Source organism: Pseudophryne corroboree, chromosome 3, assembly GCF_028390025.1.
Source record: "Pseudophryne corroboree isolate aPseCor3 chromosome 3, aPseCor3.hap2, whole genome shotgun sequence".
Taxonomy (NCBI): Eukaryota; Metazoa; Chordata; class Amphibia; order Anura; family Myobatrachidae; genus Pseudophryne; species Pseudophryne corroboree.
The window spans coordinates 113317439-113343904 of NC_086446.1; the positions used below are offsets into that span (position 1 = coordinate 113317439).

Sequence of the window (26466 nt, forward strand, 5' to 3'; positions counted from 1 at the left end):
AGCCATATCTCTCTCTCTCTCTCTCTCTTCTCTTTCGTTTCTCTTATATAGTTATTGTACTGATATTGTATTTCATGTGTAGTTATCTGGTTAGGTAGTCTATGTTATATTGGTAGTGTATGACTTGTATTGTATTATTCTTTTGAACGTTCATTCATTTCCTTAAAAGGCGTTAGACCCTTAGACCGGTATTGTGTGTTCATTATATTGCAGTGGGTAATAGGAGCGTCTCTATCGCTCAAACAGCTTTAGTGTAAACCCGCTTACACATTGTTGCATTCTCATCTTATCACTACACCAAGGTTTACTGCACAATACACTGTTTTATGGTATAGTTATAAAGGTTTAACATTGTGAGCGTCTGCGCCGCTGGTGATCTCCTCGTGGTCCCGAGCGTCCGCTACGCTATAGCGAATCATTACGTTAGTCGGCAGCCAATAGCGTGCCTGCCTGTGATCTCTTGGCCGTGAGCGAACGTGACGCTTGAGCGTCTCGACTACGGCTAAGCGATTGTTACGCAACGTGCGTACCCTTACGGTATTCCATACGTTAATAGCGTACAGTGTTCTTAGACCTCTTAAAGGGTTTTAAGAAAGATAAATATTTAGCTTTATCAATTGGCGGCTCGTCCGTCCTTTACATATCTCTGCTAGGTAATTCCAGCAGACATTATCCATCAGCAAAGGGTGGGAGATCATATTCCTCGCAGTGCTGTCTGGATAAGCGTCTGCTTCGCTTAGTAAAGGGTGCTGAGGGAATCCGGAACCGGAGGTAAGAACAACACGCTAGTGTCTTTTAAAACTGTTTATTTCTATCTTGCGTACGCACACACGCATATCTGCATTTCTTTTCATTCGTGTATTTTCATATATCACTCTCCTGTTTGCCATTTTATAATTGATAAACGTGCTAAGAGAGATTTGTCGCTATTTCATAGTTAAAGTGTAAAAGTAATACATTAAGGGATAAATTGCAAAGCACGCACGCAGCTCTGCCTAAAGATACAAGGAGAGATTGGTGTGGTGCTCGGTAGATGATCAAGGATCATCTACATTAATAAACGTGTTAGTTGTGTTACGGTGGATATCTGCATTGCGTACACGTGTCTCTAACAAAAGGCTGAGACTCGCGCACGCAACTCAAAGGCCGACGCACGCAGCGTATATTACGCAACGGAGTGTCTGGGTACGCCCACGTAACTCAAACCACACGATAAGTGTTATTTTAGCAGGCGAAGAGGTGGCAACGCGATAAATAGCGCAAGTCTATTTCAGTGTCCGAAATTTAAGCTAATAGATCCTTCTCCAATTTACAACACATCTGGTCTAAAGGAAAGAAATTTCTGCGCAGAAATAGAAATAGAAACAAAAGTGTACATGTGGTGAGTGAGTGTTTGCAATTATATAAGTTTTACAATTTTGGGGATTGAACCACAGAAATCATCGAGTTCTCGTGAAGTACATACGTGTAAGTGACATACATGGTGGCTAGGGAGGCATCCCTTGTTAAACATATAAAGAGCATTAGAGTGTAGCAGACCAGGAGGTCATACTGTAGCAGACCAGGAGGTCAGACCAAGAGGTCCAGGTACAGCAGACAAGGAAGTCCGCTATAGAGTCAAGTAGCCCAACACCAAGAAGGGTTGGGGCGGAACCCATATAGGCCATAAAGCTCAGGCTGAAGGAATTCGCAGCTGCTGAATGTCGATTCCACTGGTCGCTCCGTACATAAGATTAGTTGCTTATGTACTGAACGATTGTACCGCACGTAATTGTGTGCATTAGTTAGTAACCTGACCTAGTACCATTTGTGTACGAAAAGGGTCATAAACGCTATTTGTACATTCTAACGTGATTTGTGTAATTTTTTATTTTTAAAAGGGAAGTTCGCTGGTCACTCAGGAATTATCCAACAACCCCACAGTTACTGGAAAGGGTTAATGCTCTGCGGATCACACTCACATGTTCCAGTAAACAAAGGTTCATAGGGGCCCTGGGTCGAGTACGCCAGCACTATATCAGTGTGAAGGTCGTATTGGTCGGCGTGGGCGAGTAAGTGGGGTACTCGGTAAACCACCACCGTCAACCTATCTTTGAATATTTTGGTTTTTTGTAAGGGTTCGCTGAAGACCCTGATATAAAGGTCAGAGGTAGAGCAAGCAACACCTGCAAATTATGAGGGCCAGTTGTTCAGGAAGGGGGCGATCAACCTCGGTTCGGGTTGATTTAGTGAACCGACCAATCGGGTCGGCAAGGTATGTAATGTGTGAAAAATACGGTTCACACACTGAAGTTTTATGTGATGAATGGGAGAGAATGACGGTACATGACGGGTAGAAGTTCCCAAGAGTAGGCAGCTTTAGCCCAGAAGTGTTACAAAATCTAAGGAGAAGGATATGTCTCATTAAATCAGCAAAGAGACGAATCAAACATTATGATTATTTGCAGCTATGGCAACAGGAGGGTGAAATACAGAGAGGATTGGCACAGGCGGCGGGATCTAATCCTATCAGGAAACTGATAGCCACGGCCCCGCCGCCACCATACATATCAGGAGAGAAATTGGTTGCGGAGAATGACGCAACAGGGGGTAACAAACAGGCACTTAGCAACTGTATAAATGTTAAGGATAATGTTAATAAGTTAACCAATGCAAGTATTAACCCGTGCAAGTTGTACCCTGTTTTGAACTTTCCCCAGGAGTGTGATCAAGAAGACGAAGCATCAACAATATCGGCGCTCTCTCTAGCAGCCACCATATCAGAGACAACAGTAGGCACGGCCCAACCCTTAAGATTAGTAACAAAGGCCCCTAGCGGAGGGACAGGTGAGGTCGTATCAACAGGTAAGTACGGCACCTTACACTATGCTGAAACCATTTCACCACAGGCTGTAGAATCTAATCAGAATGAGGTTATTAAACTTGCTCCCGTTAGGGTAATAGCTGTTCCAAATGGGAAAACGGACACTACAGGAGTCACTCCTATCAGGAACATTGCCATGTATAGCCCATTTTCCAGAATGGAATTAAGAACCATAGTGTCTGAATTCCCTGATCCTAGGAAAGATCTAGTTGCTAGCCAGAAATACATCAGAGACCTAGGAAATACTGTAGAGCCAAATAACAAAGACTGGCAGATATTGCTGAGGGCATGTTTACCCTCCAATGTCGACTCAGCTCAATTTTTAGCTGACTGTGGATTGGATCAGGATGTACCCCTTACAGATGTGTACAACAAAGACAATGTAAAAAGAATAAATTTACAGTTAAAGGAATATTTCCCAGCTGTAGCCAAATGGAATAGAATTTTTTCCATTAAACAAAAAGAGTCAGAAACAGCTGCTGAGTATTTTCACCGGGCACTATTAGAAATGGCAAAATACACTGGCATAGAGGACATTAGGACCAATGCAAATCATCAAGAAGTAGCAGTATCTGTGCTAATGGAAGGTTTAAAAGAAGCATTAAAGACAAGGGTACAGACCACGCAACCATGTTGGCGAGGTCTGTCGGTGGCTGCTTTGAGAGAGGCTGCTATTGATCACGACCGGAATATCACCAGACACAGGGAGTCACAAGGTGATAAGTTAATGGCTGTAAGTATACAGGCCCTGACCACAAAGCAGCCTTTGTATAGATCACCAAACCCTGTGGGTAAGTCAAATGTGGTAACATGTTATTTTTGTCGTAAACAGGGACACATAGCACGAGACTGTAAACCGAAAAATTCACAAAGATCATACCAACCCCCTAGACAACGACATGACACACGAAATTGGGATCAGGGTCCACAGAGACGGAGTTATGAGCCACATACAGGGGAAACAAAAAGATATCCCCCAAAAGGAGACTGGCAAACTTCTGGCAGTTCCCATTTAACCCCTTCACAAGTAGTTGCTGCCAGCGGGATTCAGGGAGGTCACCGTACCCAATAGGGGTGTGGCCATACCTGTAATCTGCAGCCAGTAAAATTGATTGCAAATCTTGGAAGTGAACCCGAAATTGCAATAAATGTAGCTGGTAAATCATTAAACTTTCTTGTAGATACGGGGGCGGCCAAATCAGTGATAAATTCGACAGTGGGCATGAGAACCACTGGTAAGACAATTCCAGCCATAGGAGTAACGGGAGTAGTCCAGCACTACCCTGTTAGCAAACCAGCCGAGATTACAATAGGGCCTTTACATACCAAGCATTCCTTTTTGCTGGCTGCATCGGCACCGACTAATCTCCTGGGAAGAGACTTATTGTGTAAAATGGGGTGCGTCATTTATTGTACTCCTGAAGGTGTATTCTTGGACATACCTGAGAATCACGCTCAGGAAGTGCGAGACATGTTAGACTCCCCATCAAAATTACTGTCACATACCATCCCAAGTAGAAGAAATGACATCCCAGATACCAGAGTCACTTTGGACTAAAGATGGACAGGACACTGGATTAATGGCAAACGTAGCTCCAGTAGTTGTACAAGTAAAAGATGGTAGGATAGCTCCAAAAATCCCACAGTACCCTCTGAAGCCAGAGGTGGAGTTAGGAGTGTATCCCGTAATAGAGCGCTTGCTACAACAGGGCATTCTGGTAAGAACGTCCAGCACTGCCAATAGTCCCATCTTCCCTGTGAAAAAGAGTGGGGGGAGGGGTTACCGGCTAGTGCAGGATCTAAGGGGGATTAACAAAATAGTTGAGAGTCAGTTCCCCGTAGTGCCAAATCCAGCTGTCATCCTTATGCAAATCCCTCCCACTGCGAAATTTTTCACTGTTATTGACCTCTGCTCCGCTTTCTTTTCGGTACCCCTGCATCCTGACAGCCAATATTTGTTTGCATTTACATACAGAGGAGTCCAATACACATGGACTCGATTACCACAAGGTTTCATAGACAGTCCAAGTATATTTTCCCAGGCTTTGCATGATTGTTTACAGTCTTTCCAACCAGAGAGTGGATCAGTATTGATACAGTACGTGGATGATTTACTACTGTGTTCTGATTCAGTGGAAGCATCCCTGAAGGATACGAAACAGCTCCTGTTTCATCTTTCAGACACAGGACACAAGGTTTCCAAAGACAAGTTACAATTATGCCAAACTAAAGTAAAATATTTGGGACACTGTCTAACACAAGGACTGAGACACCTGACCGCTGATAGAATTCAAGCAATTAGAGACATGACTCTGCCACAAACCCAGCAACAGATCAGAACGTTTTTAAGAATGTGTGGGTATTGCCGTAACTGGATCCCAGGGTTTTCCATTCTAGCGTTACCTTTGCAGGAGATGGTCTCCTCAAACAAACCTGATCGGATTTCGCATACAGACGAGTCCGAGATGGCATTTGAGAGACTTAAACAGTGCCTAACGCAGGCGCCAGCATTAGGTATGCCAGACTATGGGAAACCCTTTGAGCTGTACGGAACAGAAAGTGCTGGATGCGCGGCAGGCGTCCTAACCCAGAAGCACGGTGATGCCAGCAGGCCGGTAGCATACTACAGCGCTCAGCTAGATACGGTAGCGCGATCCCTCCCCACATGCTTGCGAAGCGTTGCTGCGATAGCATTGCTAGTAACGAAAAGCGAAGATGTAGTGCTAGGTCACAACCTCACAATTCATACACCACATGCAGTGTCAGCCTTGCTAAATTCTGCCCAAACCAGACACGTCTCATCAGCGCGGTTTACAAGATGGGAATTGGCACTAATGGCCCCCGTAAACATCACCATAAGGAGATGCAGTGCATTAAATCCTGCAACATATCTCCCAGGTGTGCCTGGACAGGCACAAAGGGTGGAGGATGAGAGTGGTGGGGAAGGAGGATTTAATACAAAGGATGACACACATGATTGTATGGAATATTTGACCCAAAATTTCACTGCAAGGCCTGACATCAGTGACAACCCACTGGAAGATGTAGACCTTACCTTCTACACGGATGGTAGTTGTCACAGACAGTCGGACTTGGGAGACTTGTGTACTGGATACGCAGTCGTAGATGACCAAGGCACCATAGAAGCAGAACCGCTAGGCCCACCTCACTCAGCCCAGGTTGCTGAACTGGTCGCCCTAACCAGAGCATGTGAATTGGCTAATGGCAAGTCAGCCAATATCTACACCGATTCTAGATACGCATTCGGGGTAGTCCACGATTTCGGAACCCTATGGCGCCTCAGAAATTTCATGACGGCAGCTGGTACACCGGTAGCGCATGCAGCTCACATCAAAAGGCTTCTAACAGCGATACAGGAACCCGACAGAGTGGCTGTTATCAAGTGTAAAGCACACACATATAGCCAAGACCCAGTATCACTTGGTAACAGCCGAGCAGATGAAGCTGCTAAGTTAGCAGCTGGTACCCCCAGACAGACAGACACCACACAACTGATGGTATTTAATACCATCAACACACAGAAGTTGTGTGAGATGCAAAATTTGTGTTCCACACAGGAAAAGGCAGTCTGGAAGGCAAAAGGATATGGCCAGGAGTCCTCAGGACTCTGGACAGATGGACAGGGTAAACCAGTGGCCCCCAGAGCATATCTTCCATGTTTAGCTGAGGCAGCCCACGGGCTGACTCATCTGGGCAAGGAGGGAATGTGTAAGTTGGTAAGAGCATATTGGTGCGCCCCAGGATTTTCATCCCATGCAGGTAAGAGAGCAATGTCATGCCTTACCTGTTTGAGAAAGAATATCGGAAAGGCAATACCAACAGAACCATCTCATATCCCACCTACAGGCGGACCTTTTCAGGTAATACAGATTGACTGTATTCAATTACCCCCTTGTCGAAATTTGAAATATGTACTTGTTTGTATAGATGTATTCTCAAATTGGGTCGAAGCATTTCCTGCGGCCCCAAATACCGCTATGTTTACTGCTAAGAAAATTGTGCAGGAATTTGTATGTAGATATGGTATCCCTAGAATAATTGAAAGTGATAGGGGTACCCATTTTACAGGTGATGTCTTTCAAGGAATGTGTAAGTTGATGGGAATTGATAGCAAGCTGCACACTCCATACCGTCCACAGGCGAGTGCGAAGGTGGAAAGAGTGAACAGCACTATTAAAAATAAACTGAGCAAAGTTATGGCAGAAACAGGATTGACATGGCCAGAAGCTTTACCCATTGTACTATACAGCATCAGAACCACTCCCAGGTCCCCTCTTAATCTGTCTCCCTTTGAAATCTTGTTTGGTCGACAACCGCATGTTATGATTAACCCTCAGGATGATTTGAAGTGTAACAATGAAGTGACTTTAAAATACTTGATTAACATGAGTAAACAGCTAAGGAATCAAAATGATAATTTGAAGTTGGTGATTCCTGATTTACCAGATAGTAATTGTCATGACATTGAACCTGGGGATTATGTAATGATACGGATTTTCTACGCTCAGGTTGCCTTATTGACAGATGGGAAGGACCATACCAAGTCTTATTGACTAGCACTACAGCATTGAAGATTGCCGAGAGAGAGACTTGGGTTCATTCGTCCCATTGTAAGAAGGTTGCTGATCCAGAGAGGTCCCGTGATAAGGAACAGACGGTAGAGGAAGTTGTATCACTGGAGTGTCTGTTCCAGGAGGACTGAGGCGGCACCTGAGCATTGAAAATCACAAGATCAAAAGCAGTTGTCGATTCCCTGTTCCCTTTTATTGTTTTTCTCCACTTCCCATCCCCTCTCCCTCAAATTATTTTTCCCCCTTCTCATTCTTCTTCGTCTCCTCCTAAGATGGACTTGCCCCAAGAGACTGTGATCCGGATTTTCCTGTTGACCATGATGTTGACCAGAGCAGTCTGTTCCGGCGAGAGTACCATGGAGGTCGAGAAAGGTTCTGGAATGGGTTCTGATGACAAAGATGGAGGCGTAGTTTCCCAAGAACAACATAATCAACAAGCAAAGGCGAGTATCAGAAAACGATCCGATAACATAGACAATAGAAGGAATTGTGAAGGATTGTTAGCTGAAGAAAACTGTATCTGTAGGCTCTGTGACAATGTAGTTGAAGATGGGTGTATCAAGAAATGCCAATCCAGTTTTAATATCCACATGGACCGGCATCCATTGAGTGACTATCACTCCTTAGTGGGTAATGTGTTAAATCAGACAGATTGTTGGGTATGCTCTCAAGTACCTCAAGGTCATAGCAAATCAGGACTAGTACCATTTCCTTTAACGGTAGGGGAGGTACTTGAGCTAAAGGGTGGGAGGCCGGTGGACAGGAGGTTTAATATCTCCAGTCCTCCTAGTTTGAAGCTCCACCAATATCATGTGGATAGATCCCTAATATGTTTTAACATTTCCAATCCCCGAAAGCCGGGAAATTGGGAAGTGTCATGGAGTAACCAAACCATGACCTTTTCATATAGAGCAGATAGAATGCCGACAGATACAGAGCTTATACGCCACATAGCCAGTAGAGAAAAATCTTTCCGGTATAGGTATACCCTAGGAAGTAGGATTATGAGAGTTGGAGAGGTATCACCAGGATACTGTGTACATATCGTACAAACTGATACGTGTACTAGACAGATGGGAGAATTAGGGTTAGGAGATTTCACATGGAAGATGTGTAATATGGTTATGTCCTATTCCGTCCCATATGTTCTCCCCGATGATGCATATTTCATATGCGGGAGGAAGGCGTATAAGTGGCTTGCCCCAAACTCTGAAGGATTGTGTTATATTGGAAAAGTACTGCCTGAGGTAATGACTGTATCACATGCCAAAATGAAAGATATACACCGTGTTGCCCAAGCTCCTTATACTCACACTCATTACGAGCACGTATTTAGACGGCACCTGATAGAAAGAACAGAGCATCCGGCCTCTGACATGATCCATGAATCCACCGGGATTCAGGTTCTAATCGCGTTAGACATCACTCGCACCGCCAGAGGCGTGCTGAATTATAAATACATATCTGCGCTTGCAAATTTGTTAGACAATATCACAGAAATGTATGACGACACTTTTAGGTATACTGGAAGGGAGCTTCAAGCTTATAAAACAGAACTGGTTCAGCATAGAATGGTTCTCAATTATCTCACGGCAGTGACAGGTGGATATTGTGTCACACTGGCAACGCAGAACGGCGTGAAATGCTGCACATATATAACGAATAGTACCGAGGATCCGGTCGAGGTCATAGACCAAAAGATGGACGACATTCTCCAATGTCAAAGTCAGAAAAATGTCTCAATGCACGTTGCCATATTTGCACCGCACACTGGTCCGCGCTGCGCATGCGTACGCTCTCCCGTGAAGACGCATACCCGCAATAGCGTGCACTCGCAGGCGCGGTATGCGTATTTACGGTAGAGTTTATGTAGTCGTAGCGTGCGACTCATTCGTTACAAATGTTCACAATTAATGTAGTTTATAGATCATGGTCCCTTTGATAGATTCTGAAAGTTTGGTTAAAATACAATGTCCCAGAGCTGAGGAATCCCTCTTTATATCGTACGAAGGGTCTAACAGGAATCATACAGCAGTGTTTGGTACCCATCGGAAGAGTATTTAATTAGCAATATTCCGGTGTTGGTTTGGAGCGTATTAATCGCTCGTGCGAATAGTTATGGACATAAGAAGTTTATGTCCATTTCTATTATTTACACATACTCAGGTATGCGGTGGGAAACCCAGTTTCCCACCCACCTGAGCTGTTGGAAATCGTCACAGCCCACCTGTATGAATCACCCTATGACCTTTTGTTATGATGCAGGGCCGAATTCCTTCGGCCAATGGACAATGGGATTGTAGGACCAGGAGATTGCATTGTGTGTGGGGCATAAATAGGCAGGCCGACCACATCCAGCTCTCACTCTCTCATCAACGGTTATCTGCTGATAGCCGGGAGCTGGATATCGAGGCGCAGGCGATCATACCCTTTGTGCGTAAGTTTCTCTCCGTAATCATTGTCTTTCTGTGAGCCAATTTCTCTCTATCTCTCTCTCTCTCTCTCTCTCTCTCTCTCTCTCTCCCTCTCTCTCCTCTTTTCTCTTATATCTCCCATAGTATTATAGTATTGTATTGTATTTCATTTAGGTCAGAGTAGTATTGTCTTTTTTGTATTTTAGTTCTGTGGTTAGGAAGTCTCTGTTATATTGTAGTGTATCATTTGTACTGTTATCCCCTTTTACAAGTATATTAGATATAATACAGTTAATAGGCTTTGGAACCTAAACCAGTATCTGTGTGTTTTCTATAGCGTTAAGTGTTCACTTGAGCGTCGGTGACGCTCAAGCAGCTTTGTAGTTAGTCAGGTTACACAAGGTTGCACTTACACCCTGTACTCACATTAAGGTATTCTTTGTATTTCTTTGGTATAAGGTTTAAACAGTAAGGTATAGCGTTGTGAGCGTCTGCGCCGCTGGTGACCTCCTCGTGGTCTCGAGCGTAAGCTACGCCATAGCGAATCATTACTCTAGTCATAGCCAATAACGTGTCCTGTGATCCCTGGGCCGTGAGCGAACGTGACGCTTGAGCGTCTCGCCTACGGCTGAGCGATCGTTACGCAACTAGCGTACCATTACGGTACTTCTTAAGTAAACAGCGTACAGTGTTCTTAGCTTCATAAAGGGTTGTTTATACGACAAAGGAATTTAGCATTGTCAATTGGGGACTCGTCCTATCCTTCTCATATCTGCACTAGGTAGATCAGCAGACATTATCCCTCCAGCAAAGGGTGGGAGGTTGTCTCCCAGTGCTGACGGGATAAGCGTCTGCTTCGCTTAGATAAAGAGTGCTGAAGGAATCCGGGAACCGGAAGTAAGAACAAAACGCTTGTGTCTTTTAAAACTGTTTTATTTCTCTTCTGTCTTGCGTATACACGCACGCATACATTTATCTGCATTTCTTTTTCAAATTTCGTATATCACTATTCCTGTTTGCCAAGTTTTATAGTTGATAGAAAGAGCAAAAAGAGATTTGCTGTTATTTCATAGTAGAGGTGATAGTTAAAGTATAGAACAAACACACGGTTTGTCTGAGATACAAGGCAGTCAGTGTGGATTGCGGTAGATGATCAGGGATCATTTACATTGATAAAAATAGAAATTGTGTTACGGTGGATCTTTATATTGCGTACACGTGTCGCTAACAAAGACTAGCGTACGCAATCCAAAGGCAGACGCACGCAGCGTTCATTACGCAACGTAGCGTCCGGTTACGCCCACGTAGCTCAAGCTGTGATAAAGTGAAGTAACGCAAAGGCGATAATTAACGCACAGCGGTAGATAACGCGACGCGGTAAATAACGCAAATCTATTTTTGGAAAAATCTGAAATTTAGTTTAACAGATCCTGCTCCTAATTGGTAACACTTTTGGCCTAAAGACAATTTCTGCGCAGAAATAGATATAGAAACAAAAGTGTACATGTGTTGAGTGAGTGTGTTTTGTATACAAAAGTTTATATAACTTTAAGGTGGAACCAAAAGGAAAGCCGGGTACTCGTCAAGGGACATACGTGTAAGTGACATATACGGTGGCTAGGGAGGCATCCCTGGTTAAATAATATTTGAGCATTAGAGTATAGCGGACCATAAGGTAACAAGACCAGGAGGTCATAAGGTAACAGACCAGGAGGTCATAAGGTAACAGGTAAAATAGACAAAGAGGTCCGCTATAAAAGTCCAGTGGCACAACGCCTGGGGTGTTGGTGCAGAACCCATATAGGCCATACAAGCTCTTGCTGAAGGAATCGCGGCCGGAAACATCGATTCCATTGATCTTTCAGTACATGACAAGTAGTGCTCGTGTACTGAACGATTGGACCGCACGTAATTGTGTGCAGTAGTTAGTAATCTGACCTAATACCATTAGAGTAAAGTGGTCACAAACGCTATTTGTACATTCTGACGTGATTTGTGTAATTTTTTATTTTTGGAAGGGAAGTTCGCTGGTCACTCAGGAACTATCCAACAACCGATACTTGCTGGGGAACGCGCCCCAGTAAATAAAGGTTCACAGGGGCCCTAGGTTGGGTACAGCAGCTCTGGTTACAGTGATTGCAGTACTGGCCAACGTGGGCGAGAAGTAAGTGGGGTACTTGATAAACCACCACCGCCGGCCTGCCCAAGGACATCTTGGTTTGTTTGTAAGGGTTCGCTGAAAACCTTGAGATAAAGATCCAAGGAGGAATAAGCAACGCCTGCAGATTATGGGGGCCATTTGTTCAGGTAGGGGGCGATCAACCTCGGTTCGGGTTGATTCAGAGAACCGACCAGTTGGGTCGGCACGATATGTAATGTGTGAAAAATACGGTAGTCACACAGAGGTTTTATGTGATGAATGGGAGAGAATGACTGTACAAGACAGGGACAAATTCCCAAGAATAGGTAGCTTCAGTCCAGAAGTGTTACAAAATTTAAGGAGGAGGATATGTCTCGTAAAATCAACAAAGAGACGAATTCAACATCATGATTGTTTACAGTTATGGCACCAGGAAGGTGAGATACAGAGAGGTTTGGCTCTGGCGGCAGGATCTGGGGCAGTCAGGAAGTTGATAGCCACAGCTCCTCCTCCACCATACATTGCAGGAGAGAAGTTGATTGCGGAGAGAAACGCACTGGGTTGTAAAACACAAACTCTTAGTAACATTGTAAATGTTAATGATGTTAACCAAATAACTCATGCAAGTATTAACCCGTGCAAGATGTACCCTGTTTTGAACCTTCCTCAGGAGTGTGATCAAGAAGACGATTCAGCAACAATTTCAGCTCTCTCTCTTGCAGCCACCATAGCAGAAACCACAGTAGGCACAGCGACACCCACGAGATTAGTGAAAGCCCCTAGCGGAGGGATAGGTGAGGTCGTGTCAACGGGTAAGTACGGCACCATGCACTACACTGAAACAATTGTACCACAACAAGCTGTAGAATCTACACAGGAAGAGGCTGTTAGAATTGCTCCTGTAAGGGTAATAGCAGTTCCCAATGGAAAAACAGATGTGTCTGGAGCCACTCCCATAAGGAACATTGCCATGTACACTCCATTTTCCCGAATGGAATTAAGAACAATAGTGTCCGAATTTCCTGACCCCAGGAAGGATTTAGTTGCTAGCCAAAAATACATCAGGGATCTAGGTAACACTGTAGAACCCAACAACAAGGATTGGCAGATACTGCTAAGAGCTTGTTTACCTTCCAATGTTGACGCAACTCAATTTTTAGCTGATTGTGCATTGGATAAAGATGTACCGCTTACAGACGTGTACAACAAGGATAATGTAAAAAGGATAAATTTACAGCTAAAAGAGTATTTCCCAGCCGTTGTTAAATGGAATAAAATATTTTCCATTAAGCAAAAGGAGTCCGAAACGGCAATAGAATATTTTCACCGGGCACTATTAGAAATGGCAAAGTACACGGGTATAGAAGACATAAAGACCAACCCAAACCATCGGGAAGTAGCAGTATCTGTACTGATGGATGGTTTAAAGGAAACATTAAAGACTAGGGTTCAGACCACGCAACCATGCTGGCGAGGTCTGTCAGTGTCCGGCTTGAGAGAGGCTGCTATTGATCACGACAGAAACATCACTAGGCACAGAGAGTCGCAAAGTGATAAGTTGATGTCCGTAAGTATACAGGCGCTGACCACAAGGCAGCCTGCGTATGTACCACCGAATCCTGTGGGTAAGGCAAGTGTAATAACATGTTTTTCTTGTAACAGACCGGGACACTATGCACGAGAATGTAGAACAAAGAATGTACAAAGATCTTTTCAACCCCCTAGACAACAACACAACACACGACATTGGGAGCAGGGTCCACAGAGGCGGAGTTTTGAGCCACATACAGGGGAAACAAAAAGATATCCCCCGAACAGAGATTGGCATGCCTCTGGTAGTTCCCAGCTAACTCCCCCACAAGTAGTTGCTGCCAATGGGATTCAGGGAGGTCAGCATACCCAATAGGGGTATGGCCATACCTGTAATCTGCAGCCAGTTAAGTTGATTGCTAGTCTTGGAAGCGAACCAGAAATTGCAATCAATGTAGCTGGTAAAACTTTAAACTTTCTTGTAGACACAGGGGCGGCCAAGTCAGTGATAAATTCGACAGTGGGCATGAGAACCACTGGTAGGACAATTCCAGCCATGGGAGTAACAGGAGTAGTCCAGCACTACCCTGTTAGCAAACCAGCCGAGATTACAATAGGGCCTTTGCATACCAAGCATTCCTTTTTGCTGGCTGCATCTGCACCAACTAATCTCCTGGGAAGAGACTTACTATGTAAAATGGGTTGCGTCATTTATTGTACTCCTGAAGGTGTATTCTTGGACATTCCTGAGAATCACGCTCAGGAAGTACGAGACATGCTAGACTCCCCATCAAAATTAATGTCACATTCCATTATGACAAATAGGAATCCATCCCAAGTAGAAGAGATGACATCTCAGATACCAGAGTCGCTTTGGACAAAAGATGGACAGGACACTGGATTAATGGCAAACGTAGCTCCAGTAGTTGTGCAAGTAAAAGATGGTAGGATAGCTCCAAAAATCCCACAGTATCCTCTGAAGCCAGAGGTGGAGCTAGGAGTTTTTCCCGTAATAGAGCGCTTGCTACAACAGGGCATTCTAGTAAGAACGTCCAGCACAGCAAATAGTCCCATCTTCCCTGTTAAAAAGAGTGGGGGGAGGGGTTACAGGCTAGTGCAGGATCTAAGGGGGATTAACAAAATAGTTGAGAGTCAGTTCCCCGTAGTGCCTAATCCAGCTGTCATCCTAATGCAAATTCCTCCCACTGCCAAATTTTTCACTGTTATTGACCTCTGCTCCGCATTCTTTTCGGTACCTCTGCACCCTGACAGCCAATATTTGTTTGCATTCACATACAGAGGAGTCCAATACACGTGGACTCGGTTACCCCAAGGTTTCATAGACAGTCCAAGTATATTTTCTCAGGCTTTGCATGATTGTTTACAGTCTTTCCAACCGGAGAGTGGATCAGTGTTGATACAGTACGTGGATGATCTACTACTGTGTTCTGATTCATTGGAAGCTTCCCTGAAGGATACGAAACAGCTCCTGTTTCATCTTTCAGACACAGGTCACAAGGTTTCCAAAGACAAGTTGCAATTATGCCAAGCTAAGGTAAAATATTTGGGACACTGTCTAACACAAGGACTGAGACACCTGACCGCTGATAGAATCCAAGCCATTAGAGACATGACACTGCCACAAACCCAGCAACAGATCAGGACGTTTTTAGGAATGTGTGGGTATTGCCGTAATTGGATCCCAGGGTTTTCCATATTGGCGCTACCTTTGCAGGAAATGGTCTCCTCAAACAAACCTGATCGGATTTCGCATACAGACGAATCCGAAACAGCATTTGAGAGACTCAAACAGTGTCTAACGCAGGCACCAGCACTAGGTATGCCAGACTATGGGAAACCCTTTGAACTATACGGAACAGAAAGTGCTGGGTGCGCAGCAGGTGTACTAACCCAAAAACACGGTGACGCCAGCAGGCCAGTCGCATACTACAGCGCCCAGCTAGACACGGTAGCGCGATCCCTCCCCACATGCTTGCGTAGCGTTGCGGCGATAGCATTGCTAGTGACAAAAAGCGAAGATGTCGTGCTAGGCCACAACCTCACAATCCATACACCGCATGTGGTATCTGCCTTATTGAATTCTGCCCAAACCAGACACGTCTCATCAGCAAGGTTTACAAGATGGGAATTGGCATTAATGGCCCCCGTAAACATCACCATAAGAAGATGCAGTGCATTAAACCCTGCAACATTTCTCCCAGGTGTGCCTGGTCAGACACAAAGGGTGGAAGGTGAGAGTGATGGGGAAGGAGGATTTAATGCAAAGGAAGATACACATGATTGTATGGAATATTTGACCCAAAATTTTACCGCAAGGCCTGACATCAGTGACAATCCACTGGAAGATGCAGAACTCACGTTCTACACGGACGGTAGTTGTCACAGACAGTCAGACTCGGGAGACTTGTGTACTGGATACGCAGTCGTAGATGACCAAGACACCATAGAAGCGGAACCGCTAGGCCCACCTCACTCAGCCCAGGTTGCTGAACTGGTCGCCCTAACCAGAGCATGTGAATTGGCTAAGGGTAAGTCTGCCAATATCTACACCGATTCTAGATACGCGTTCGGGGTAGTACATGATTTCGGAGCGCTATGGCGTCTCAGAAATTTCATGACGGCAGCTGGTACACCGATAGCGCATGCAGCTCACATAAAAAGGCTTCTAACAGCGATACAGGAACCCGACAGAGTGGCTGTTATCAAATGTAAAGCACATACATATAGCCAAGACCCAGTATCCCTTGGTAACAGCCGAGCAGACGAAGCCGCAAAGCTTGCAGCTGCTACCCCCACACGGACAAACACCACACAGTTGATGGTATTTAATACCATCAACACACAGAAGTTGTGTGAGATGCAGAATTTGTGTTCCACACAGGAAAGAGCAGTCTGGAAGGCAAAGGGATATGGCCAGGAGTCCTCAGGGCTCTGGACGGATGGACATGGTAAACCAGTGGCCCCCAGGGCATACCTTCCATGTCTGGCTGAAGCAGCTCACGGGCTGACTCATCTAGGCAGGGAGGGGATGTGCAAATTGGTAAGAGCATACTGGTGCGCCCCAGGATTCTCCTCTCATGCGGGTAAAAGAGCAATGTCATGCCTTACCTGTCTGAGAAAGAATATTGGAAAAGCAATACCTACAGAACCATCCCATATCCCACCTGCCGGCGGCCCTTTCCAGGTAATACAAATTGACTTCATTCAATTACCCCCATGTAGAAATTTGAAATATGTACTTGTCTGTATAGATGTTTTCTCGAATTGGGTCGAAGCTTTTCCAGCAGCTACAAATACCGCTATGTTTACAGCTAAGAAAATTGTGCAGGAATTTGTATGTAGATATGGTATCCCTAGAATCATTGAAAGTGATAGGGGTACCCATTTTACAGGTGATGTCTTTCAAGGAATGTGTAAGTTGATGGGAATTGATAGTAAGCTGCACACTCCGTACCGTCCACAGGCGAGTGCGAAGGTCGAAAGAGTGAACAGCACTATTAAAAATAAATTGAGTAAAGTAATGGCAGAGACAGGATTGACGTGGCCAGAAGCTTTACCCATTGTTTTGTATAGCATCAGAACCACTCCCAGGTCCCCTCTTAACCTGTCCCCTTTTGAAATTCTGTTTGGTCGACAACCGCATGTCATGATTAACCCTCAGGATGATTTGAAATGTAACAATGAAGTAACTGTAAAATACTTGATTAACATGAGTAAACAGTTGAGGAATCAAAATGATAATCTGAAGTTGGTGATTCCTGATTTACCAGATAGTAATTGTCATGACATTGAACCTGGGGATTATGTAATGATACGAAATTTTCTACGCTCAGGTTGTCTTATTGATAGATGGGAAGGACCATACCAGGTCTTATTGACTAGCAACACAGCATTGAAGGTTGCTGAGAGAGAGACTTGGGTCCATTCATCCCACTGCAAAAAGGTTGCCGATCCAGAGAAGTCCCGTGATAAGGAACAGACGGTAGAGGTTGTACCACTGGAGTGTCTGTTCCAGGAGGACTGAGGCGGCACCTGAGCCTTGAAGACCGAAAGCAGTTGTCGACTCCCTTCTCCCTTTTATTGTTTTTCTCCACTTCCCAGCCCCTCTCCCTTAAGATTTCTTTTTCCCCCTTCTCATTCTTCTCTATTTTTTCCTCAAAGATGGACTTGCCCCAAGAGACTGTGATCCGGATTTTGATGTTAACCATGATGTTGACCAGAGCAGTCTGTTCCGGCGAGAGTACCATAGAGGTCGAGAGAGGTTCTGGAATGGGTTCCGATTATGATGATGGAGGCGTAGTTTTCCAAGATCAACCAAACCAACAAGCAAAGGCGAGTATCAGAAAACGATCCGATAGAAGAAATTGTGATGGATTGTTAGCTGAAGAAAATTGTATCTGTAGGCTCTGTGATAATCTGGTTGAAGATGGATGCATAAAGAAATGCCAATCTAGTTTTAATATCCATATGGACCGGCATCGATTGAGTGACTATCACTCTCTAGTGGGTAACGTGTTAAACCAAACAGATTGTTGGGTATGCTCTCAAGTACCTCAGGGTCACAGTAAATCAGGGCTAGTACCATTTCCTTTAACGTTAGGGGAGGTACTTGAGCTAAGTGGTGGGAGACCGGTGGACCGGAGGTTTAACATCTCCAGCCCTCCTAGTTTGAAGCTCCACCAATACCATGTGGATAGGTCCCTCTTATGTTTTAACATCTCCAATCCCAGAAAACCGGGAAATTGGGAAGTGTCATGGAGCAACCTTACCATGACCTTTTCACACAGAGCAGATAGAATGCCTACAGATACAGAGCTCGTACGCCACATAGCCAGTAGAGGAAAATCTTTCCGGTATCGATATACCTTAGGAAATAGGATTACTAGAGTTGGAGAGGTATCACCAGGATACTGTGCACATATCGTACAAACCGATACGTGCATTAGGCAGATGGAAGAATTAGGGTCAGGAGATTTCACCTGGAAGGTTTGTAACATGGTCATGTCCTTCTCCGTCCCTTATGTTCTCCCCGATGATGCATATTTCATATGCGGGAGAAAGGCGTACAAGTGGCTTGCCCCAAACTCTGAAGGATTGTGTTATATTGGAAAAGTATTGCCTGAAGTGATGACTGTAACACATGACAAAATGAAGGACATACACCGTGGTGCCCAAGCTCCTTATACTCACACTCATTACGAGCACCGAGTTAAAAGACAACTGTCAGAAAGGTTAGAGCATCCGGCCTCTGATCTTATCCATGAATCCACCGGGATTCAGGTTCTGGTAGCGTTAGATTTCACTCGCACCGCTCGAGGTGTGATGAATTATAGATACATTTCCGCACTCGCCAATTTGTTAGATAATATCACTGAAATGTATGATGACACGTTTAGATACACTGGAAGAGAACTTCAAGCTTACAAAACAGAACTAGTTCAGCATAGGATGGTTCTTAATTATCTTACAGCAGTAACAGGCGGATATTGTGTTACATTGGCAACACAGTACGGCATAAAGTGTTGCACGTATATCACAAATAGCACCGAGGATCCGGTAGAGGTCATAGACCAAAAGATGGACGATATTCTCCAATTGAAGTGGGAATTTCGTCGAAAACACAATCTCACCCTTGCTGCTGTAGGTAATGAGCTGACTGGTTGGGTGTCATGGTTGAACCCGTGAAATTGGTTCTCCGGTTTGGGAGAATGGGCTCAAGGAGTCATAATGGATGTTGGAAAGTTTCTACTATGTATCTTGGGTGTCGTTATATCGATTGGATTGATATTTAGATGCGGGCAGGCTTTAATGAGGTGCAAGCAAAGTACAAAAGTGATGAGCTTGAGGAGCGAGGAAACTGTAATTAACCTGGATTTGATTTATGACCCAATGATAGAAACCAGAATGTGATGAAAATGCGATTATACGGTCCGTTTCTTTCACCTGTTTTTCTGCTTTTCTCCAAGAGACAAAGACCCCCTTGGACGAGGAAGTTGACGAGACGCTATACAGACAACAGACAAGCACCAAAGAAGAAGATTTGACAACTTTAAATATGGACACTTGATGAACTTTGCCATGGATCCCCAGTTTCCCTAGTATCTTTAAACTCACGCTAGCCCAACATTTTTGTAAATCTGATGGCTCAGACAAAGCTATTTGCTCATGCCCAAGGAGCAATACAGCGCAAAGAAGACGACTCTCAACAGATACCGAACACAACTTCGACGACAGATGTACATTTCCCTGACATAGAATATCATTGCATTTTCCATAAGTGTTCTTTATCTTCATCTCTACAACCCTCAGGTAATGACACACATAGACGATAGGGAATACAGGCACAGATATCAGCAACCACATACCTCCCCCATTCATGTATCATCAACTAAAATGTGCTCCCCATTTTGTTCAAAATCCGAAAAGAGCTCGGTAAAGTTTGACAGCCCATCCACAGACCTGTACCACAGGATAAGAAGGAATTCAAATGTATACTTCGCAATACCTCGAAGCTTGATTTACAACACGTACGGCACGATGATACATGACCCCCCAAACATGGATTCATACACACATGCTTCTGCTATCTCACTAGGTCATACCCTCTTCACACCTTCTCCTCTCTCCTCCCTTACCCAACCATGGAAATCAATTAACCCCTGACTTGCATTTTTCTACTTAAATGTTTTGTGGCAGTTATTATTGACTGCCAAAGGGTGGACTGTCAAAGTCAGAAAAATGTCTCAATGCACGTTGCCATATTTGCACCGCACACTGGTCCGCGCTGCGCATGCGTACGCTCTCCCGTGAAGACGCATACCCGCAATAGCGTGCACTCGCAGGCGCGGTATGCGTATTTACGGTAGAGTTTATGTAGTCGTAGCGTGCGACTCATTCGTTACAAATGTTCACAATTAATGTAGTTTATAGATCATGGTCCCTTTGATAGATTCTGAAAGTTTGGTTAAAATACAATGTCCCAGAGCTGAGGAATCCCTCTTTATATCGTACGAAGGGTCTAACAGGAATCATACAGCAGTGTTTGGTACCCATCGGAAGAGTATTTAATTAGCAATATTCCGGTGTTGGTTTGGAGCGTATTAATCGCTCGTGCGAATAGTTATGGACATAAGAAGTTTATGTCCATTTCTATTATTTACACATACTCAGGTATGCGGCGGGAAACCAAGTTTCCCACCCACCTGAGCTGTTGGAAATCGTCACAGCCCACCTGTATGAATCACCCTATGACCTTTTGTTATGATGCAGGGCCGAATTCCTTCGGCCAATGGACAATGGGATTGTAGGACCAGGAGATTGCATTGTGTGTGGGGCATAAATAGGCAGGCCGACCACATCCAGCTCTCACTCTCTCATCAACGGTTATCTGCTGATAGCCGGGAGCTGGATATCGAGGCGCAGGCGATCATACCCTTTGTGCGTAAGTTTCTCTCCGTAATCATTGTCTTTCTGTGAGCCAATTTCTCTCTATCTCTCTCTCTCTCTCTCTCTCCCTCTCTCTCCTCTTTTCTCTTATATCTCCCATAGTATTATAGTATTGTATTGTATTTCATTTAGGTCAGAGTAGTATTGTCTTTTTTGTATTTTAGTTCTGTGGTTAGGAAGTCTCTGTTATATTGTAGTGTATCATTTGTACTGTTATCCCCTTTTACAAGTATATTAGATATAATACAGTTAATAGGCTTTGGAACCTAAACCAGTATCTGTGTGTTTTCTATAGCGTTAAGTGTTCACTTGAGCGTCGGTGACGCTCAAGCAGCTTTGTAGTTAGTCAGGTTACACAAGGTTGCACTTACACCCTGTACTCACATTAAGGTATTCTTTGTATTTCTTTGGTATAAGGTTTAAACAGTAAGGTATAGCGTTGTGAGCGTCTGCGCCGCTGGTGACCTCCTCGTGGTCTCGAGCGTAAGCTACGCCATAGCGAATCATTACTCTAGTCATAGCCAATAACGTGTCCTGTGATCCCTGGGCCGTGAGCGAACGTGACGCTTGAGCGTCTCGCCTACGGCTGAGCGATCGTTACGCAACTAGCGTACCATTACGGTACTTCTTAAGTAAACAGCGTACAGTGTTCTTAGCTTCATAAAGGGTTGTTTATACGACAAAGGAATTTAGCATTGTCACCAATTAAAGTGGGAATTTCGCAGGAGACACAATCTCACCCTTGCTGCTGTGGGTAATGAGCTGACTGGTTGGGTGTCATGGTTGAACCCGCGAAATTGGTTCTCTGGTTTAGGAGAATGGGCTCAAGGAGTCATAATGGATGTAGGGAAGTTTCTCCTATGTATCTTAGATGTTGTCATATCGATTGGCTTGATATTTAGATGCGGTCAGGCTTTAACGAAGTGTAAACGAAGTACTAGGGTGATGAGTTTAAGGAGTGAGGAAATTGTAATTCCAATGGATTTGATATATGACCCAACGGTAGAGACAATGATGTGATGAAAATGCGATTATACGGTCCGTTTCTTTCACCTGTTTTTCCGTTTTCTCCAAGGTAAAAAGACCCACTTGGACGAGGAATTTGATGATCCTGTATACAGACAACTGATGGATTAAAGAAGAAGTTTTGACAACCTTATACACAGATATTTGATGAACTATGCCATAGACCCCCAGTTTCCCTAGAAATTTTAAAATTACGCTAGCCCAACACTTTTGTAAGTCTATGGACATTGACAAAGCTTTTGCTCACACCTAATGGCAAAAGCCCAAAGAAGACTGCATTCAACAGACACCGAACAAGACTTCAACCGACAAATGTTCATTAACCTGACATAGAATACCACTGCATTTACCATAATTGTGTCTTATCTTCATCTCTACAACCTTCAGGTAATGACACACATAGTCGATAGGGAATACCAGCACAGATATCAGCAATCACATATTCCCCCATTCATGTATCATCAACTAAAATGTGCTTCCCCATTTTTGTTACAACCGCAGCCGAAAAGAGCTCGGTAGAGTTTGGCAGCCCATCCACAGACCCTTAATACGGGATAAGAAAGAATTCAAATGTATACTTCGCAATACCTCGAAGCTTGATTTAAAACACGTACGGCACGATGATACATGACCCCCACAAACATGGATTCATATACACATGCTTCTGCTATCTCACTAGGTCATACCCTTTTCCTACCTTCTCCTCTCCTCCCTTACCCAATCATGGAAATGTATTTACACTTGACATATATTTTTCTCGTTTTGAAATGTTTTAGGAAGTGGCAGTTATTGTTGACTGCCAAAGGGTGGACTGTCAAAGTCAGAAAAATATCACTATGCACACTGCCATATTTGCACCTCATGCGAGCTCCCGCTGCGCGTGCAAGAGCTCTCCCATGCGTTCGCATACTCGCCTTCGCGTGCACCCGCAGGCGCACGATATGCGGATTTACGGTAGAGTTTGTATGCGTCTAGCGGGCGACTCAATCAATATATATTTTAACCATATAATGTATTTTGTAGATCATGGTCCCTTTGATAGATTCTGAAAGTTTAGTTAATATAGCATGTTCATGGAAATAGAGATCCCTCTTTGTTTGGTACGAAGGGTCAGACATGAGTCATACAGTGGTGTTTAGAATCCATCGGAAGAGTATTTAATTAGCAATATTCCGGTGTTGGTTTGAAGCGGATTAATCGCTCGTGCGAATAGTTATGGACATAAGAAGTTTATGTACTTTTACTATTATTTGCACTTACTTATCCATGCGGCGGGAAACCTAGTTTCCCACCCACCTGAGCAGTTGGAAATAGTCACAGCCCACCTGTATGAATCAACCTATGACCTTTTGTTATAATGCGAAGACAAATTCCTGTGTCCAATGAACAATGAGATTGTAGGGACCATTGAATTGTATTGTGTGTGGGGCATAAATAGACAAGCCGATCATATCCAGCTCTCACTCTTCAACGGTTCTCATTGCTGATAATCGGGAGCTGGATATCCAGAGGCGCATGCGATCGTTCCCCTTTGTGCGTAAGTTTTCTCCGCAATCATATTGTCTTTCTTGTTATTCTGAGCCATATCTCTCTCTCTCTCTCTCTCTCTCTCTTCTCTTTCTCTTTCGTTTCTCTTATATAGTTATTGTACTGATATTGTATTTCATGTGTAGTTATCTGGTTAGGTAGTCTATGTTATATTGGTAGTGTATGACTTGTATTGTATTATTCTTTTGAACGTTCATTCATTTCCTTAAAAGGCGTTAGACCCTTAGACCGGTATTGTGTGTTCATTATATTGCAGTGGGTAATAGGAGCGTCTCTATCGCTCAAACAGCTTTAGTGTAAACCCGCTTACACAGTGTTGCATTCTCATTTTATCACTACACCAAGGTTTACAGCACAATACACTGTTTTATGGTATAGTTATAAAGGTTTAACATTGTGAGCGTCTGCGCCGCTGGTGATCTCCTCGTGGTCCCGAGCGTCCGCTACGCTATAGCGAATCATTACGTTAGTCGGTAGCCAATAGCGTGCCTGCCTGTGATCTCTTGGCCGTGAGCGAACGTGACGCTTGAGCGTCTCGACTACGGCTAAGCAATTGTTACGCAACGTGCGTACCCTTACGGTATTAACGTACAGTGTTCTTAGACCTCTTAAAGGGTTTTAAGAAAGATAAATATTTAGCTTTATCAGCTGTATAAAAATATCTACAGCACCTTGTATTCCCAGGTTGTCTCCTATCCAAGTACTAACCAGGCCCAACACTGCTTAGCTTCCAAGATCAGATGAGATTGGGCGGATCCAGTCTGGTGTGGCTGTAGATGAGCTTTGTGGTTTCTGTTAGAACTTTTCTACTTCTAACTACTGGTTCATAAATGAATACGTTTTAAAATGGAATGCATCAACAGAACGGTGTTGGCAGTATAAAAATATCTACAGCACCTTCTATTCCCAGGTGGTCTCCCATCCAAGTACTAACCAGGCCCAACACTGCTTAGCTTCCAAGATCAGATGAGATTGGGCGTATCCAGTGTGGTGTGGCTGTAGATAAGCTTTGTGGTTTCTGTTAGAACTTTTCTACTTCTAACTACTGGATTATAAATGAATACATTTGAAAATGGAATGCATCAACAGAACGGTGTTGGCAGTGTAAAAATATCTACAGCACCTTCTATTCCCAGGTGGTCTCCCATCCAAGTACTAACCAGGCCCAACACTGCTTAGCTTCCAAGATCAGATGAGATTAGGCGTATCCAGTCTGGTGTGGCTGTAGATGAGCTTTGTGGTTTCTGTTAGAACTTTTCTACTTCTAACTACTGGTTCATAAAAGAATACGTTTTAAAATGGAATGCATCAACAGAACGGTGTTGGCAGTATAAAAATATCTACAGCACCTTGTATTCCCAGGTGGTCTCCTATCCAAGAACTAACCAGGCCCAACACTGCTTAGCTTCCAAGATCAGATTAGATTGGGCGTATCCAGTCTGGTGTGGCTGTAGATGAGCTTTGTGGTTTCTGTTAGAACTTTTCTACTTCTAACTACTGGTTCATAAATTAATACGTTTTAAAATGGAATGCATCAACAGAACGGTGTTGGCAGTATAAAAATATCTACAGCACCTTGTATTCCCAGGTGGTCTCCTATCCAAGTACTAACCAGGCCCAACACTGCTTAGCTTCCAAGATCAGATGAGATTGGGCGTATCCAGTGTGGTGTGGCTGTAGATGAGCTTTGTGGTTTCTGTTAGAACTTTTCTACTTCTAACTACTAGTTCATAAATTAATACGTTTGAAAATGGAATGCATCAACAGAACGGTGTTGGCAGTATAAAAATATCTACAGCACCTTGTATTCCCAGGTGGTCTCCTATCCAAGTACTAACCAGGCCCAACACTGCTTAGCTTCCAAGATCAGATGAGATTGGGCGTATCCAGTGTAGTGTGGCTGTAGATGAGCTTTGTGGTTTCTGTTAGAACTTTCCTACTTCTAACTACTGGTTCATAAATGAATACGTTTTAAAATGGAATGCATCAACAGAACGGTGTTGGCAGTATAAAAATATCTACAACATCTTGTATTCCCAGGTGGTCTCCCATCCAAGTACTAACCAGGCCCAACACTGCTTAGCTTCCAAGATCAGATGAGATTGGGCGTATCTAGTGTGGTGTGGCTGTAGATAAGCTTTGTGGTTTCTGTTAGAACTTTTCTACTTCTAACTACTGGTTCATAAATGAATACGTTTGAAAATGGAATGCATCAACAGAACAGTGTTGGCAGTATAAAAATATCTACAGCACCTTGTATTCCTAGGTGGTCTCCCCTCCAAGTACTAACCAGGCACAACACGGCTTAGCTTCCAAGATCAGATGAGTTTGGGTGTATCCAGTCTGGTGTGGCTGTAGATGAGTTGTGTGGTTTCTGTTAGAACTTTTCTACTTCTAACTACTGGTTCATAAATGAACACATTTTAAAAAGGAATGCATCAACAGAACGGTGTTGGCAGTCTAAAAATATCTACAGCACCTTGTATTCCCAGGTGGTCTCCCATCCAAGTACTAACCAGGCCCAACACTGCTTAGCTTCCAAGATCAGATGAGATTGGGAGTATCCAGTGTGGTGTGGCTGCAGATGAGCTTTGTGGTTTCTGTTAGAACTTTTCTACTTCTAACTACTGGTTCATAAATGAATACGTTTTAAAATGGAATGCATCAACAGAACGGTGTTGGCAGTATAAAAATATCTACAGCACCTTCTATTCCCAGGTGGTCTCCCATCCAAGTACTAACCAGGCTCAACACGGCTTAGCTTCCAAGATCAGATGAGATTGGGCGTATCCAGTGTGGTGTGGCTGTAGATAAGCTTTGTGGTTTCTGTTAGAACTTTTCTACTTCTAACTACTGGATTATAAATGAATACATTTGAAAATGGAA

The 26466-nt window shown here is 43.9% G+C and overlaps 4 non-coding genes and 6 pseudogenes across 4 annotated transcripts; all 10 read right to left on the bottom strand.

The window, feature by feature from the left end:
• Positions 1–24239: 24239 nt before the first annotated feature.
• LOC134891838 (5S ribosomal RNA) lies at positions 24240–24358 on the bottom strand (annotated as a pseudogene).
• Positions 24359–24465: 107 nt separating this feature from the next.
• LOC135062863 (5S ribosomal RNA) lies at positions 24466–24584 on the bottom strand. Its single transcript, XR_010249203.1, has one exon. It is a non-coding gene; the product is annotated as a 5S ribosomal RNA (ribosomal RNA).
• A 107-nt stretch (positions 24585–24691) lies between these two features.
• LOC134889570 (5S ribosomal RNA) lies at positions 24692–24810 on the bottom strand (annotated as a pseudogene).
• A 107-nt stretch (positions 24811–24917) lies between these two features.
• On the bottom strand, positions 24918–25036 carry LOC134895011 (5S ribosomal RNA; annotated as a pseudogene).
• A 107-nt stretch (positions 25037–25143) lies between these two features.
• Positions 25144–25262, bottom strand: LOC135063664 (5S ribosomal RNA). Its single transcript, XR_010249989.1, has one exon. It is a non-coding gene; the product is annotated as a 5S ribosomal RNA (ribosomal RNA).
• A 107-nt stretch (positions 25263–25369) lies between these two features.
• Positions 25370–25488, bottom strand: LOC135069531 (5S ribosomal RNA). The gene has a single exon (XR_010255711.1). It is a non-coding gene; the product is annotated as a 5S ribosomal RNA (ribosomal RNA).
• A 107-nt stretch (positions 25489–25595) lies between these two features.
• LOC134888907 (5S ribosomal RNA) lies at positions 25596–25714 on the bottom strand (annotated as a pseudogene).
• A 107-nt stretch (positions 25715–25821) lies between these two features.
• On the bottom strand, positions 25822–25940 carry LOC134896344 (5S ribosomal RNA; annotated as a pseudogene).
• Positions 25941–26047: 107 nt separating this feature from the next.
• Positions 26048–26166, bottom strand: LOC135058726 (5S ribosomal RNA). Its single transcript, XR_010245149.1, has one exon. It is a non-coding gene; the product is annotated as a 5S ribosomal RNA (ribosomal RNA).
• Positions 26167–26273: 107 nt separating this feature from the next.
• LOC134890939 (5S ribosomal RNA) lies at positions 26274–26392 on the bottom strand (annotated as a pseudogene).
• Positions 26393–26466: the final 74 nt, after the last annotated feature.